We start from the raw sequence: 13,702 nt of genomic DNA, 5'->3' as shown, positions 1-13,702 counted from the left end.
AGCACAGCTCTGTCTGTGGCACATTACTACAGCATGAGCTTCACTGGTCCTAAAGCATTTCAGAATTTCAGTACATCGGTGGTGACACACCACCTTCACAAGGAGAATAATTCTTAACACAAGGTACAAATGCCCAAGCTCAGGAAAAAAACCCACACCTTTTTGGATAAATCTGTATCAGAAAGATGTCTTTCCCAAAGCACCCCAAGGTACCCCGTTCTGTATAAAACACTGGCGCCCAGCACCATTCCACATGAAGTCTGATGTATGTGGTGTATTTCATGTATCACTCTGAAACTGTTTTTTTTTTCCATCCAAATGCCTTTTTGTGACATGCTATTAGGTAGATCAGTTATAACAAACCTCTTATTTAAAATGCAACATTTGAAATGTTTTGACCTTTACATTTCTCAGTTTGACAATACCTAAATTTAGAGTACTGTACTTCAGTTTGAAGTAATTTAAAATTTACTTAAGTTACTCTTAAATTCTAACACGGGTTAACATGTCAAGGAATGATATTAAGGTTTTCACTTCAACACATTCCACCAGTGAACATCAGTTTTACATTTTTTTAAATGTCTCAGAGTGTAAGAACTTACCAAATGTTTTTTTTCCTACCAGTTCTAGACACAAAAAAATGAATCTCTAAGAACCTGAGAGGTGGGAAAACATCTTCTCCTGGGCAAGAGAGCTACAGTTATGTCGGAAAACATTTATAAACCAAAGACTGAAAGACGGGATCTGTGAAGATACCTCACTACTAATGCCTGTGTGCTCACAAGGAAATCGATACCCGCGTATCCTTTGCATGCCTAAATAAATAAGAATCTGCATCCAGTCACTTGTGAGACCAACTACTCCAAGACCCATGCTGGTAAGTGCACCTCTCAGACAGCAGAGCTGGCAAAAATAATTTAAAAGGAAGAAAATTAGGAAGTCTCTTGAGGTATTTAATCACCACAAAGTCCTTCAGAAATTTGTATTTTCACATTTATTTACATGACAGGCACATGTCTGCCTGACGCCTGGTGTACATACTACTTCAAGGAGAGAGCACGCGTGTCTGCTTTTCCAAATCCAATTTAGACAATAAATCCTGAAGTGTTTTCTCTGGTATTTCGGGACAACCCCACCGGGGTTTACTGAGCAAACAACGCGGCCTACCCCAGCACACTCGCAAGGAAGCCAACCCGGGGGCCACGTCCTGTGCGGCGCCTCACCGCCAGCCTGGCCGCCCCAGGCGCCCCAGCGCAGCTTTTCTATTTAAATTATCAATAAACCTCATTTCTGTCGAGTGTGTCTACGCATACCCGCGGGGCGGGCTGGGGGTGACACCCCACAACGGCGCTGCCGGGCGGGGGCGCGCAGCGGCCCCGTGCACGGACGGCCCCGTGGCATTCTGGGAGCTGTAGGCCGCTGCAGGAGCGCGCCCGGCGGGGGCTGCAGGGAGGGGGGGGACTACGAGTCCCAGCCGCTCCCGCGCTCGCCCGCGGCCGGCGGGGGAGGGAGAGGGGGCGGGGGGGCCGATCGCCGCCGCCCGCCCCCCCAGCCCTTAGCGTTCACCTTGGGCGCGGAGAGGAGGTGGTGTGCCGTCGTGGGTGATTCGGCAGCGGGCTGGAAGGCGGCGGCTGGAGGTGAGCGGAGCGCGGAGACGGCTCCTGAGGGGGCGAGCCTCGCCGTGAGGAGCGGGGTCGGGATCGCGCTCTGCCGGTGGCTGCGGCTCCAGCCGGGTCATCCCGGGCCGGGATCTCGCACGGTGCTCCCCCTGCCTTCCCCTGGCCTCTCTCCCCGGCGGAGCTGCGGGGGCTCCGCGGGCGGCAGGAGCGGTGGGAGAGGCACCGGGGAGCGCGGCGGCGGGGCCGAGGCCGCCGGGCGGGTCTGCGCGTCCCCCTCAGCGCGGCCCTCAGCGCCCCGGGCCGCAGCAGCGCGGGGGCAGCGGGGTCGGGCGGGACAGCCCGGCCGGCGTGCGGAGGAAAAACGAAAGGTTGGGGCTGAGGGAGGTTTTGAGAAAGCGGTCGTTTCCTCGTCTGATGACTGCAGCCCGCTGGCTTTAAGCTGCGGGTTGTCAGTTCAGGTCGGAGCGGCTGTCTCGACGTAACAAGAAATAACCGCTTTGGTACGAGCTTCAGCCCTTTCAACGAGCTTCAGAACCTTCCCGAAACCTCACTTCACCTGTTCCCCCCAGTTTTCTGGCCGAGAACAAGACCGTGGCTTTCGCTGTGTCAGTATTTTCCAGCTTTTGGCCCCCCGAGCGTGGGCACGCTTCGAACCCCCGGGGACGCAGCCGGGAGAAGGCAGCCGGCGCGGTGAGCGGGCGTCGGAGGGCTGTGCCGGTGCCCGTGGGGCCGTTGCGACGCTTGGAACTGCCTGAGCCTTGACATGTGGCTGAAAGCTGTTTTCGGGATGCTTCAAAACTTCAGATAACCCGAATGACTGCTGCAGCAGGCATTTGGAGATAGTCCAGTAGTAAGAAAAAAAAATAATAAAATTACTGCCGTTATTTCTACTGATGATTCAGCAGAATATACACTCGTAATTCTTCATCTCTATCGCAGTAACACAGCTGCACAGCATTGGTTTGGATGGGGATAACTGATATTCTTAACAGAAGTCTGGCCACTGGAATATTTTTGATTGAAGTTTTTACAAAGACAGACTAAAATTTGCAGACAGACTTTTAAAATGTCTTCTACTAAATGTGCAGTAATACATATTCTGGGTTAACAGGTGTCTTGATTTATATTACAGAGTTTTCATAAGTAAGATGCTACTTTACTAGCTGCCATAGAAATGGAAAAACTAAAGTAATTAATTGTACAGTTTCTGAAGCAAGCATGTTAATTCAGACTTGCACGGAATTAACTCTATGCGGATCAGCTCTGGCATTGGCCTTCCTCAAGTGGTAGTAATCACATTTTACTTTTTAAAATACTTAGTTTGTGGTAATTCCAAGCCTTCTCAGGGCACGTGATAGATGTTCCGGTACTGCATTTAGCAGTAGTCCTGAACTGAAGTATTTTATTGCAATGTACTGTCAAACATCTCTGAAATGGAATGGGGAAAGGGTATAGGGAGACAATGGGTTTCACCATGCAAAGCTGCTGTTGGAGCTAATAAAGCAGATTCATTTGAGACAGTGTTTAGCCCCTTGTGTAGGCTTGAGGGCCTCAACCCAGTAGTCTTGTGCTAAAAGCTTCACTGTGCTTAAAGGTATATTTGTGGGAGGAGCTGAGGCTTCTCAGCTTTCCTTCCTCAGTGAAGGAAAGCTCCAAGTCCAATAACAAAAAAAAAACCCTGCTACTACTTCCAGGCTTGGGTTCTGGTCCCTAAACTGTATTTCTTCTGCCGAAGTAATCTGTCCAGAGCTGATGTGGTTTTTTTTACTGTAGTGTACAAACTCTGTGTAGGGTAACAATTTGCTTAAAGGTTGACATACTTACAATGAAAAAAGGTGAAGACGGCTGAGCATGATTCTGGGGGAAGGGGCCTAGGAAAGGGTCAAGTCCTTAGCCTCTGCCACAAGAGAGCTGAAAGCTTACTTGAGTACACTGTGGAGTTTAGCCATAGGATCTGAAGACCTGGGACACTAAACAGCCATCAAGAAGTGCCTTTGTTTTGGAGTTTCTTGTCCTTTACTGTGGTTCAAATCATATATTTAGCACACAGCTCTTCATAGGTGTAGCAGTCTGTCCCCAGGGACACAATGTTTTTAGAGCTTGCATGTTTCAAAACCACATGGCAAGTTGTTTATTCTTTAACGTGACACAAAAATCATGCAATACATGCACAGACCTAGCACATGGCTGCACTATCATTATTCTTTTGCTAATAACTCGAGAAAGAAGAACTGGGCATGTGTTTATCTGCTTTGACTGTTATCATTATAGTATAAACAGACCATTCTTGTCTCAAACTACTGTTTATTTGGACCATAGCTGTAGCCTCTGTAAAAGGGACCAAGACTTTTGTGCAGTCCATGGGTTGCCTAGAGAAGCATGGAGTCCTTTGAGCTCCTCTGCCTCTCTTCTTTCAGCTGATCATCTGCTGAAGTCAGCCCTGTAGCTACGGAGGAATTTGTGACTCTGGAGCCTGCTGCTTTTTGTGTGTCTCGAGGAAGTTTTCTCCTGGAGAAGACAAGCCTCCACTCTACATTTTGGGTAGGGGTATTTTCTCACCAAACTGTTCCATGTTTTCTCTGCCTTAGCCCTCCCCTGCACATGTCCTAGCTGATCTGGTTTGCTCAGCTTTGACTTCGGTTATGCCAGTTGTTACCAAGCTAGGGGTCAGTGTGGTAGAAGCAGCTACATGTAGTGTTGTGAACTTTACAGGATTGGGCTGCAACCAGAATAATTTGGGGAAATTATTAGGCCTGAACCATGTCTGATCTAATAGGCAGCTATTACTTTTTTTAGTAGGACTTGTCGCAATAGGACAAGGGATAAAGGTTTTAATCTAAAAGAAAGTAGATTCAGATTAGATTTAAGGAGGAGTTTTTTTTTTTACAATGAGGGTGGTGAAACACTGGAACAGGTTGCCCAGAGAGGTGGTGGATGCCCCATCCCTGGAAATATTCAAGGCCAGGTTGGATGGGGCTCTGAGCAACCTGATCTGGGTGGAGATGTCCCTGATCCGTGCAGGGGGGTTGGACTAGATGACCTTTAAAGGTCCTTTCCAACCCAAACTGTTCTATGATTCTATTTCATTGTTGATACAATTTTTCCATAATAACTGGTTTTTTAAGTGCATGTTTTGCTGTCTGATTATTCAGTAGATCTCTAACTTCTAGCACAAGAAGACCATGCTGAAGCTGAAATTCTCAAGCTCAAATTAGCCTATTGATTTCCCAGTTAAGTTTAATGAATTAAACACCTTCTTTATCCTGATGAGTTTCCTTCCATAGATCTGTTAGCCAACATAATGTTGTCCTGCTAGATAGTATTTCTTGATAGTCCTTCTTGATACTATTTCTTAATATGTCTACAATACTTGCCATTGCTATTATTCTATAGTTATCTATAGCTTTTTGCTCTTCAGAAGTATAAGCAGCAGCAAAGTCCAGGTGTTGTAATTATTTTCCATGTGTCCAGGTAATGAGAAAGCTATAGACAACAGGCAATGCCACGTATTTCTGTGGGTTCTTGGTATGAAGATGTGGCTGTAAGTTTGTGCAGGCAGTTGAATGGGTTTTGCAAGTCAGTTGCGTCAATAAGATTTAGATTTTATTAATGATCCTAAGAGTATGTACACAGATAACTGGCCTATGTGGTAACTTGGTCTGCTGTTCTCAAAGACTTGCATTAACTGTTTCTTTTGTTTTGTGCAGTAGCAAGCTGGGAAGACCCTCCATGTGACAAACAATAGTGTGATTACCTTTTTGGGAGTTTTTTGACAATGAATCTGTATTTCCATGCCTGGGTGGAGTCTCTCTTTCTCCAGCTTTCACTGAAGAATTCTTACCAGTTTTGCACAAGTGGTGGATCAAGTTTTGCTGCTCTGCTCTGACTGTTGCCTACCATTTTGCATGTCCAGTTTTGTTTGAGGTCTCATGTTGTTGTGGGTTGTTTTGGGTTGGGTCTTTTTTGTTGTTTGTTTTTAGCTAATTCATAGATTTTAATCTATTAATTGAAAACCTGAGATTCTGACATCAGGACTGGGATAGAGCTAACGTCAAATTGTTAATTTTCATTTATTTTATGGAAATCAGGTTCTAAGGCAGGGCTGTAAGTTTTGAGAACTCCTCAGAAAACCTCTCATAATAAAGCATGAAGAGAATTTTCCAATCAAAATCAAAGATTGCAGTGTGTATTGTTTGAAACATCCTTGTTGCAGTTCAGTCTGGTAGGGCCAGACAAAATTAAGGATTAAGCTGGTTAGGCATTATGAAACTTTAATTTGGGGCACCTGGTTTTCACAGAGCAGAACTCAAAACACCATATACCATCCAGAAGATTTGGATTGCTACTCTGAGGTGCCCACAGGGAACACTGCCTGTTCCTGTTCTCACAGAGCTCTGCTACGCTCAGGCATGTCTGAAGAGTCATGTTAGGAACAAAACCACACATCATTCGTAGACACAGGCATCTGTAATATCTTCTCTAAATGCTGAAGTTCTGCTGCTGTCATAACTTTATGGCACAACATAGCTGAAATCCCTTCCCAGAGAAGCTAGACGTGCGTTCAGTTACCACTTCAGCATGCTGGGATTTAACCCTGCATCTCCTGCTTTACTGGGACAGTGCCATAGCTACACAGCTTTGACAGAACACTGTTTTCTAAGCCCTCCCTGTTTCTTTCAGGTTTCCTGTTTCTTTATCTTCTGTCTCTGGTCCATTTCATGGTTCAATTTGGAATTTTGCACTATACTTTCTTGCTTGCTTGTTTTCAGTTCTGTAGTATGTATTTCTGGTTTTATTTCTTTGCCAGTTTCGTCTTTAAAATTGATGCTTATGATCTTCTCTCACTATGGCATTGCAGCGCTATAGATGGTGCGGTATTTGTGTCCATATAGCTGAACAGGTGACCTGAATCTTTAACTTACTACAGATGTAGTGAGTCTGATTCCCTCCCCCCCACACTTTCTGGTGACATTTGCTTCTTCTGTGTATGTGTTTCTGAGGAAGGAAGGTTCTTGCAAGAAGAAGTCAGTCACCACAAGATTACTCGATGAACCTTTCTTCATTTCATTTTATGATCCTCAGCCCAGACACCCTTGTAACTCTTCCAGTTCCTTCATTATGGCACCCTGTTTTAGTGTTAGCTGGTGCAGGAATCCGTTCATGCTGGATTGTTCTGCCAAACACACTTGAAGAGTCAGTTGGAGAACTCTTTGCCCCTGCAGACCTGTTTGAGCTAAACTCTGTGACTGACATCTTTACAAATCTGGTATAGATGATGTTTTGGTAGATGGGTTCTTAGCTTTACTGCGTGCTGGGATAATGAACACAGCTACTCTCTTAGAGCTCTTCACAGAATAAACGTATCTTCAGTTCTACCTAATAAATGCCACTGATGTATGAAGACCTGACCAACACATCTGAAAATCCGGTGCTTTGGTAGCCTAGTAAAATCAAGGTATAACTGCAAGGACATGAGCCTGGTTGTATTATTATTCCTGTACCTGCAGCATAGAACCTTCAATACATGAAGATGTTCAGCACCAACTGGTAACTGGCATCAGTCCAAGCAATTTCTGTATCTTGTCCATCTTATTTGATTGCTCTGTTTGGGATTGTGGCATCACTTCTTTAGCTGTATGAAGGTTAGTCTTTTCACTTGTGTAGTTTAGAAACAGACACAGAGCTGTCTGACATTAAAATGTGAGCTCTGTCATCAGCCACAGAAGAAATGAGAAGCCAGAAGGTGAGTCTGCAAATAAAGCAGGGGGTTGCTGTGGAATACTTATCAGAGAAACTCTACGTGTTCATGAATTTTAAATATTTCAAGGAAAAGCAGTGTTGGCCTGTGTTTGCTGCACACTCATGGCCTTCGTCTGTAACTTCGGCATCAAGACGTTGAGGAAGGTCTTTCCCACTGGCTGGCAATCGCCTTCAGAACATGAAGCAACACCCTTGAGTACATAGGAGACAGGAATACACTGTCGCCTGGATAATACAATCTTAACCAAGCAGCCATTGCATAAATGGGGACAGGGTCTGCCGCAAGTCACCTTCCATGTAGGATTTGGTGTGATACCTAGTGCACAAAAGATATACACAGAAAATGCATGCTATAAGGTAGCTGCCAAGAATGAAATGCAGATCTGAACATGGACAGGGAAGTTGAACTTCTCTCTCAAAACTAGCAGGAAGAGAGTTGCAACTTGGATAAACAGTTATTGTTGCTGCTTTCCCAGACAGTGTCTGCCCTGTGCCGAAGCTCTTTGCTGGCTTTGTCAGAAGGAACAGTTCTTCAGGAATTTCTTCTGGCATGGCAAGGGCTGCAGCCTGTTCTGCAGAGGGGCAAATCCTTTCAGAAAGCATTAGGAAGAGAGCCTCGTAGAGGATCCATGGAGACATTTCAAAACCACAAATTAGTTAAGGTAGTTACTTCATGCCTTGTTTTCAGCAGTGAAACTGGAATATAAATGTATAATCCCATCCTATACCCTATCTTCTTCCTTCCGCCCGCCCCAGTCATTTCTTCCTGTGACCACACTGTTTTACTGTCCTTCAGCTTCCCCTGTGGCTTGAGAGGTTTGCACTGTAAACATGATGACTGAAATGATTCTGGTTATAAATAATAACCTTCTGCTTTTTTTATTGTTTATTTTTAGCTTGATGCAGCACTTGAGAGGCTAGTGATATGTGTAAACAGGGTTGATGAAGCAGATACAGAGGGAGAGGACTCGTTAGGTGGCTTCTCCACTGAAGGAAGTGCTTCATATAACTTCTCCCTCTGCGCAGACACTTCTTTGCTGTCTGCTTGTTCCACTTTGCTGGAAAAGATGAACCAGCTGCTGGAGGTCATTGGGGCACTGAGGTCACGTGAACTACAGAAATTATTCTGAGTTAGCTTGGTGTGTATGCATGATCTTGATTTATGTTCTCTGATGATCACTTGGAGCTTTAGGATGAAGACTGCTCCAAAAAATATTTGGGGAGTGGATTGCCCTTGTAAAAATGAAGCTAGCTAATGATTACCTGTCCCTGAGGGCTTGTACTTCCTTATCAGTTGGCTTAAGCATGACAAAGAGATCATCAGCCATAGTACTGTTTTGATTAACTGATTCCACTGTCACTACCTACTACTTTTGGATTTCAGAAGGGGTGAGGATGGCGGATTCAGACCCAAGGTCACTAAAGTCAGAAAAAGCAGGAATAAGAATGATCATATTTCCGTGGGTTCTCATGGTCATCAATGTGTTTGCACTGGAAACAGAAGCCATCCCTTATCTACATCTGACAGGGAAGGACATCGGTGTTCTGCCGCTCAAAGCAGTCCAGGTGTTTGTCTTATGTGGAATTGGTTAAACAGTCAATCATCATAACAGGTTCCTAAAACATTATCTTGTTGAAAACAAACATAAGATTGCTGGTTGATAAGACATACCATTTAGATACTGAGGAAGTCATAGTCCACAGAGTAAATCTTTAGAGGCTAAAGAGGCAAATAACATGAAATAGAAAATACCCCTTATCAGTTACTTAATCTTTTTTTAATAGGTTTCATTTGTTACTGTTTTCTGAGACAAGGATCTCTATGCCTCACATGTTGCTATTATGCTCTTTTCAGGGGATAAGATCAGTTTATTAGAGGAAAATATATCATACTGAATCCCACAGCCTGAGGAAGGCGAGGCTGCTGCTGCGCCATATCCCCAGCCCCATCAAGGCTGAAGATGTATTCCGAGCAGGCACACACTTACACGTCTGCATGGCAAGCCGCGCAGATTACAGACAGGCAGCGCTGACAGCCTCATCCTCCTGCCCTCTGTGGCTGAGCAGGATGGAGGTCTATATTTGAGACTATATATACATATATCTGCATATATAGAGATACACACATGTATGTGTGTACAAGGTGGATCCCTCCAGCAACTAAGCTCAGACACTCAGTCTGCCCAGTAGCTAGCTCCTGCATCCCAGTGTCCCCAGTTGCTGGCAGCTGGGTGTGTGAGCCCTCAAGGCCGGGCCCCGCTCCAGTTGCTGGTACAAACCATCACATGTGCGCATGCATGGCTAGGCAGGACTTCCTAGGTCCCATACGTGACCCTCCTGTGCTGCTCTGGGCTTGTGGAAATGAGCCTTTGATGGGCTGGTGGCTCCTGTGATGGACCTGGAAGTAGCTCAGCAGGGTATTAGCCAGGCTCTCCATCCTGCCATTGTCTCTCAAAGCAACGCTATGGGTGTGCAGGGAAGCTTTTCTCACACAACTCAACATAGTTTATGTAGCCATCTCGCCTTTCTGTGTAGAATAGAGTCTAAAAGCTGTATAGGAATTCAAGGCCCTGATTTTTATTTTTTTTTTTTTCCAAACTTCCGAAAGCCTCCTGAAGTGCATTTCTTAGCTTAGGACCTACAGAAGGAAAATTATGTTTGCTTCACAAGTTATTTCTAAATTTGTGAAGCCTTGCATGAAGGCTACGGTTGTAAACCATCTATTCATTAGTGGATTTAGTGGGAGTAGTGGAGAAGGAATGAGGATAAGCACAGTCCAAAAAAACTAGGAGAACACATTCCTTATGACCTCACCCAGTCATTTTACACCTTTTAAAAAAACCTTCTATTCCGGCTTGGTGTAATTTTGTATTCACTGAAGGTGATAAGTGGAAGGGCATAGGGCACTGGGTAATGAGGCCAGAGAGGAAAGAAATAAATGAGAGAACATGTGGTTCCTTAAATTGCCTCAGTTCTTGTGTCTAGCCTCTTCAGACAGTAGGAACAGACCTTGCAATAACTCTGCTTCTCAGTGTACGTTTGGGAGACCGTATTTTACATTGAGTGGCAGTAACTCCACCAGTCCTTTGGCTGATGGCAGTCGCCTGTATTTGTAAGCTTAAAGATACCAAATACTTTATAAACTTTGCGGTTCATTTTCAAACTTGGGATTCCTCAGCACAGATGGGTTTTTCTACTATAACACAATACTAGTACTGTCCACCCATGCTTTCCACTATTTAAAGCAACTCTGTGCTTAGCCACCAGAAGAAAGGTTTTTCTGCCAAATCATTGTCCTTATAAATTTTATGGCTGCATTCTGATTCATGTGGACTGAATAAAAAATTGTCCTCTACAAGAATCAGTGTACATGGCTTGACAGCTCTCTCTTATCGTCTAAGACTGGGAAGAGAAAGTCCTTAATTGTTAGTTATAGTGTTAGAAAATGATGTTTGCTTCACTTTTTTTTTTTTTTTTAACACCTTCAATTTGATAATAGCGGTAAAGACATAAGGAGAGGCCTTTATCAGTCAGATAAAGAATCGCCAACCCTTAAGTCTTTCGCACACAGTGTTTAACTACTTCAGCTCAACTCTTATCTGGCTGATAAGATTAACGGCATGTTGCTCATAGCTTTTTTATTTTATTCTTGCTGTGAAGCTCAAAGGTTGTCCAAGAGCAGTATTCCACTACTAATTAATACTCACGTGCCCGGAGGTCACTTTTCTCTTCCTTTCAGTAAAGGTCTGGGAGTTTTCAGAAATCACAGCAATAAGCTTTTTCTTCGTGAAAATGACAGTACCTATTTTTACTCTTCATCCAGCATGCTGGGAGGGCAAGGCTGAATTTCCAAGCCTTGGATATCTCCCTTGGCAATTTGTCATATTGCTATTCAGCAAACACTTGGAGAGATGCTTCAACCAGTCACAAAATGCTGCTGGTTTGCTGCTTTGTGCGCAATGCGTATTATCTGATGTAAACACAAGCATCTCAATCACTGCTCTGTGTGTGCTTTTGCAAAAGAGGTGGATGATATTAAAGACTTTCATATTTACTGCATTATCTACAACGTAGTGTTCAAAATGGTCATCAGAGAACATGGTTATGTAGGGCTGTTAAGATTAAGTTGGTGATGTGACACGCAACACAGGAAATTATGCATCAAGCTATAGTTCTGGAGTAGATTTAGGACCCTTTCTAATGGCATGTGATTTGTTCTCTGTGTTCTGGTGTCCACTGTGAAACATAGCTAAATGCAAGATCCTATTGTATCCTCCATCAGGTTTACTTTTGTGTTAGATGGCTCTGATGATTCAGTCCAGTACAACTTCCTTCTCCAAACAGAATCAGAACTGTTGAATCTACAGTTTAAAAACCTCCAGACTGAGTGATGGTGAAACTTGGGCTGTGAGCTCTGGTTGTGTTTCAGACTAACAGTTGCCATCATCAGGATAACTGATTTATGGTCTAGCCCCGTTCAGTTAGTCAAATACATCTGTATCGTTTGTTTCACCATGACAAACAGAGGCAGGGCTGAACTTCTGTTGTTCTGTACATGCTCGTAGTACCTGGGAGAGTCTGGGCACGCGTACAGAAGCGAGAAAGGAACTGGAGATCTTAAGACATCTCCATGTCTAGATTTACATTACAAACTTGTATGGCTCTTACAAATATTAACCAATCTACTTGAAACGTAACAAACTTGACTATGGGAAGTATGTATCCCAATCAGGACCTGGATCGTTTGGAGTTAGCAGGGGGCTGTGTCTTTTGGAACAGGAAGAAGGGGTGCATGTTTTCTAGACTGTGGATAGAAATGTTTTGGTGTTATATTCTCATTTTATGGGAACAGCTTGGCCAAAACCAAGCCTCTAAACTGATTTGGTTTGTGCCTTTTGCATGCAGCTGTAGTTTTTGTTTGTTCTGATTTATTCTGATTTGTTTGAGTGGGTTTTCTGTTTAAGACTGATTAAAATTGCTTCTTAATTTGTGAATGAGGCTGATGTTGCCAGAATACACCAATTAATTACTGGAAAAGATACTTTCTATGTAAATAATGACATAAGGGACCATTATAGATTCACAGAATGGTTGAGGCTGGAAGGGACCTTTGGAGATCGTAGAGTACAACCTCCCTGCTCAAGTAGGGTTGCCTAGACCAGGTTGCCCAAAACCATGTCCAAACAGGTTATGAATATCTCCAAGGGTGGGAACTCCACAGGCAGCCTGTTCCAGTGTTGCCTGCAGTAATTTTTTGTTCCTTATGTTTAAACAGAATTGACTGTGTTTCAATTTGTGCCCGGCACCTATTTACTCCCTGCCGCATCAGGTTATTTATATCCATTGATGCGATTTCCCTGCTGCGCCCGCCACCACCTCCAGGCTGGACAACCCCAGCTTTCTCAGCCACTCCTTGTATGTCAGGGGCTCCAATTTCTTAATCATTTTTGTGGCTCTTTGCTAGATCCTCTCCAGGATGTCCATGACTTTCTTGCACTGGGGAGCCCAGAACTGGACCCAGCACCCCACAACTGGACTCAGCACCTCACCAGTGCTGAGGAAAGGGGAAGAATCACCTCCCCCAGCCTGCTGGTTATGCTCTGCATAATGCAGCCTAGGATGCTGCTGGCCTTCTTTGCAGAAGGACACGTTGCTGGCTTATGTTCAAATTTTTTGTCCAGCAGGACCCACGGGTCTTTTTTTGCACAGCTGCTTTCCAGGTGATTGAATCTCCAGCCTTTACTGTTGCATGGGGCTATTTCTTCTAGGTGCAGGACTTTGTGCTTCCCGGTGTTGAATTTCATGAGGTTCCTGTCTGCTCATATCTCCAACCTACAAGGTACTTCTGAATGATAGCATAACCAGGTGGTGCATCCACCACTGTCTTCAGTTCTGTATGTTCTGTCTTGTCATTAATGAATATATTAAATGATATTGGCCCAACATACCAACATCTGGGATACTTCAGTAGTGACTGACAGCAGTATGGACTTCATGCTGCTAACCACAACTCTTTGAGCCTGGCAGTTCAGCCAGATTTCTGTCCACTTCACTGTCTGTTTAGCTAACCCACACTTCATCAGCTTGTCTTTGAGGATGCTATTGGAGACAAGCCCTACGAAACCTTTAAAAATACAAAATAAAGAATATCACTGATGTTCCCTTTTCCACCAAACCAGTCATCTTACCATAAAAGGCTATCAAGTCGATGAGGCATGATTTTTTTTCCTTCATAAACCCATGCTGACTAATCTCAATCACCTTCTTGTTTTTAACATGTTCAACAATGTTTTCCAGGGTTACTTGTTCCATCACCTTCCTGG

The 13,702-nt window shown here is 44.2% G+C and overlaps 1 protein-coding gene across 2 annotated transcripts in view; it reads left to right on the top strand.

Moving 5' to 3' along the window:
* The first annotated feature begins 1,527 nt into the window (after positions 1-1,527).
* Positions 1,528-13,702, top strand: part of SLC26A5 (solute carrier family 26 member 5) — a 37,542-nt gene continuing 25,367 nt past the window's right edge. The window contains exon 1 of one of the 2 annotated variants that reach the window (XM_086746036.1): positions 1,528-1,637. The gene's annotated coding sequence lies outside the window, so the exon portion shown is untranslated. Of the gene's footprint in view, positions 1,638-4,148; positions 4,161-13,702 lie in introns of those variants that run through there. The other variant, XM_086746060.1, reaches the window with a different exon arrangement.

Source organism: Chlamydotis macqueenii, chromosome 1, assembly GCF_036417535.1.
Source record: "Chlamydotis macqueenii isolate bChlMac1 chromosome 1, bChlMac1.mat, whole genome shotgun sequence".
NCBI classification, from domain to species: Eukaryota; Metazoa; Chordata; class Aves; order Otidiformes; family Otididae; genus Chlamydotis; species Chlamydotis macqueenii.
This window is presented reverse-complemented; position numbering and strand designations above follow the sequence as displayed.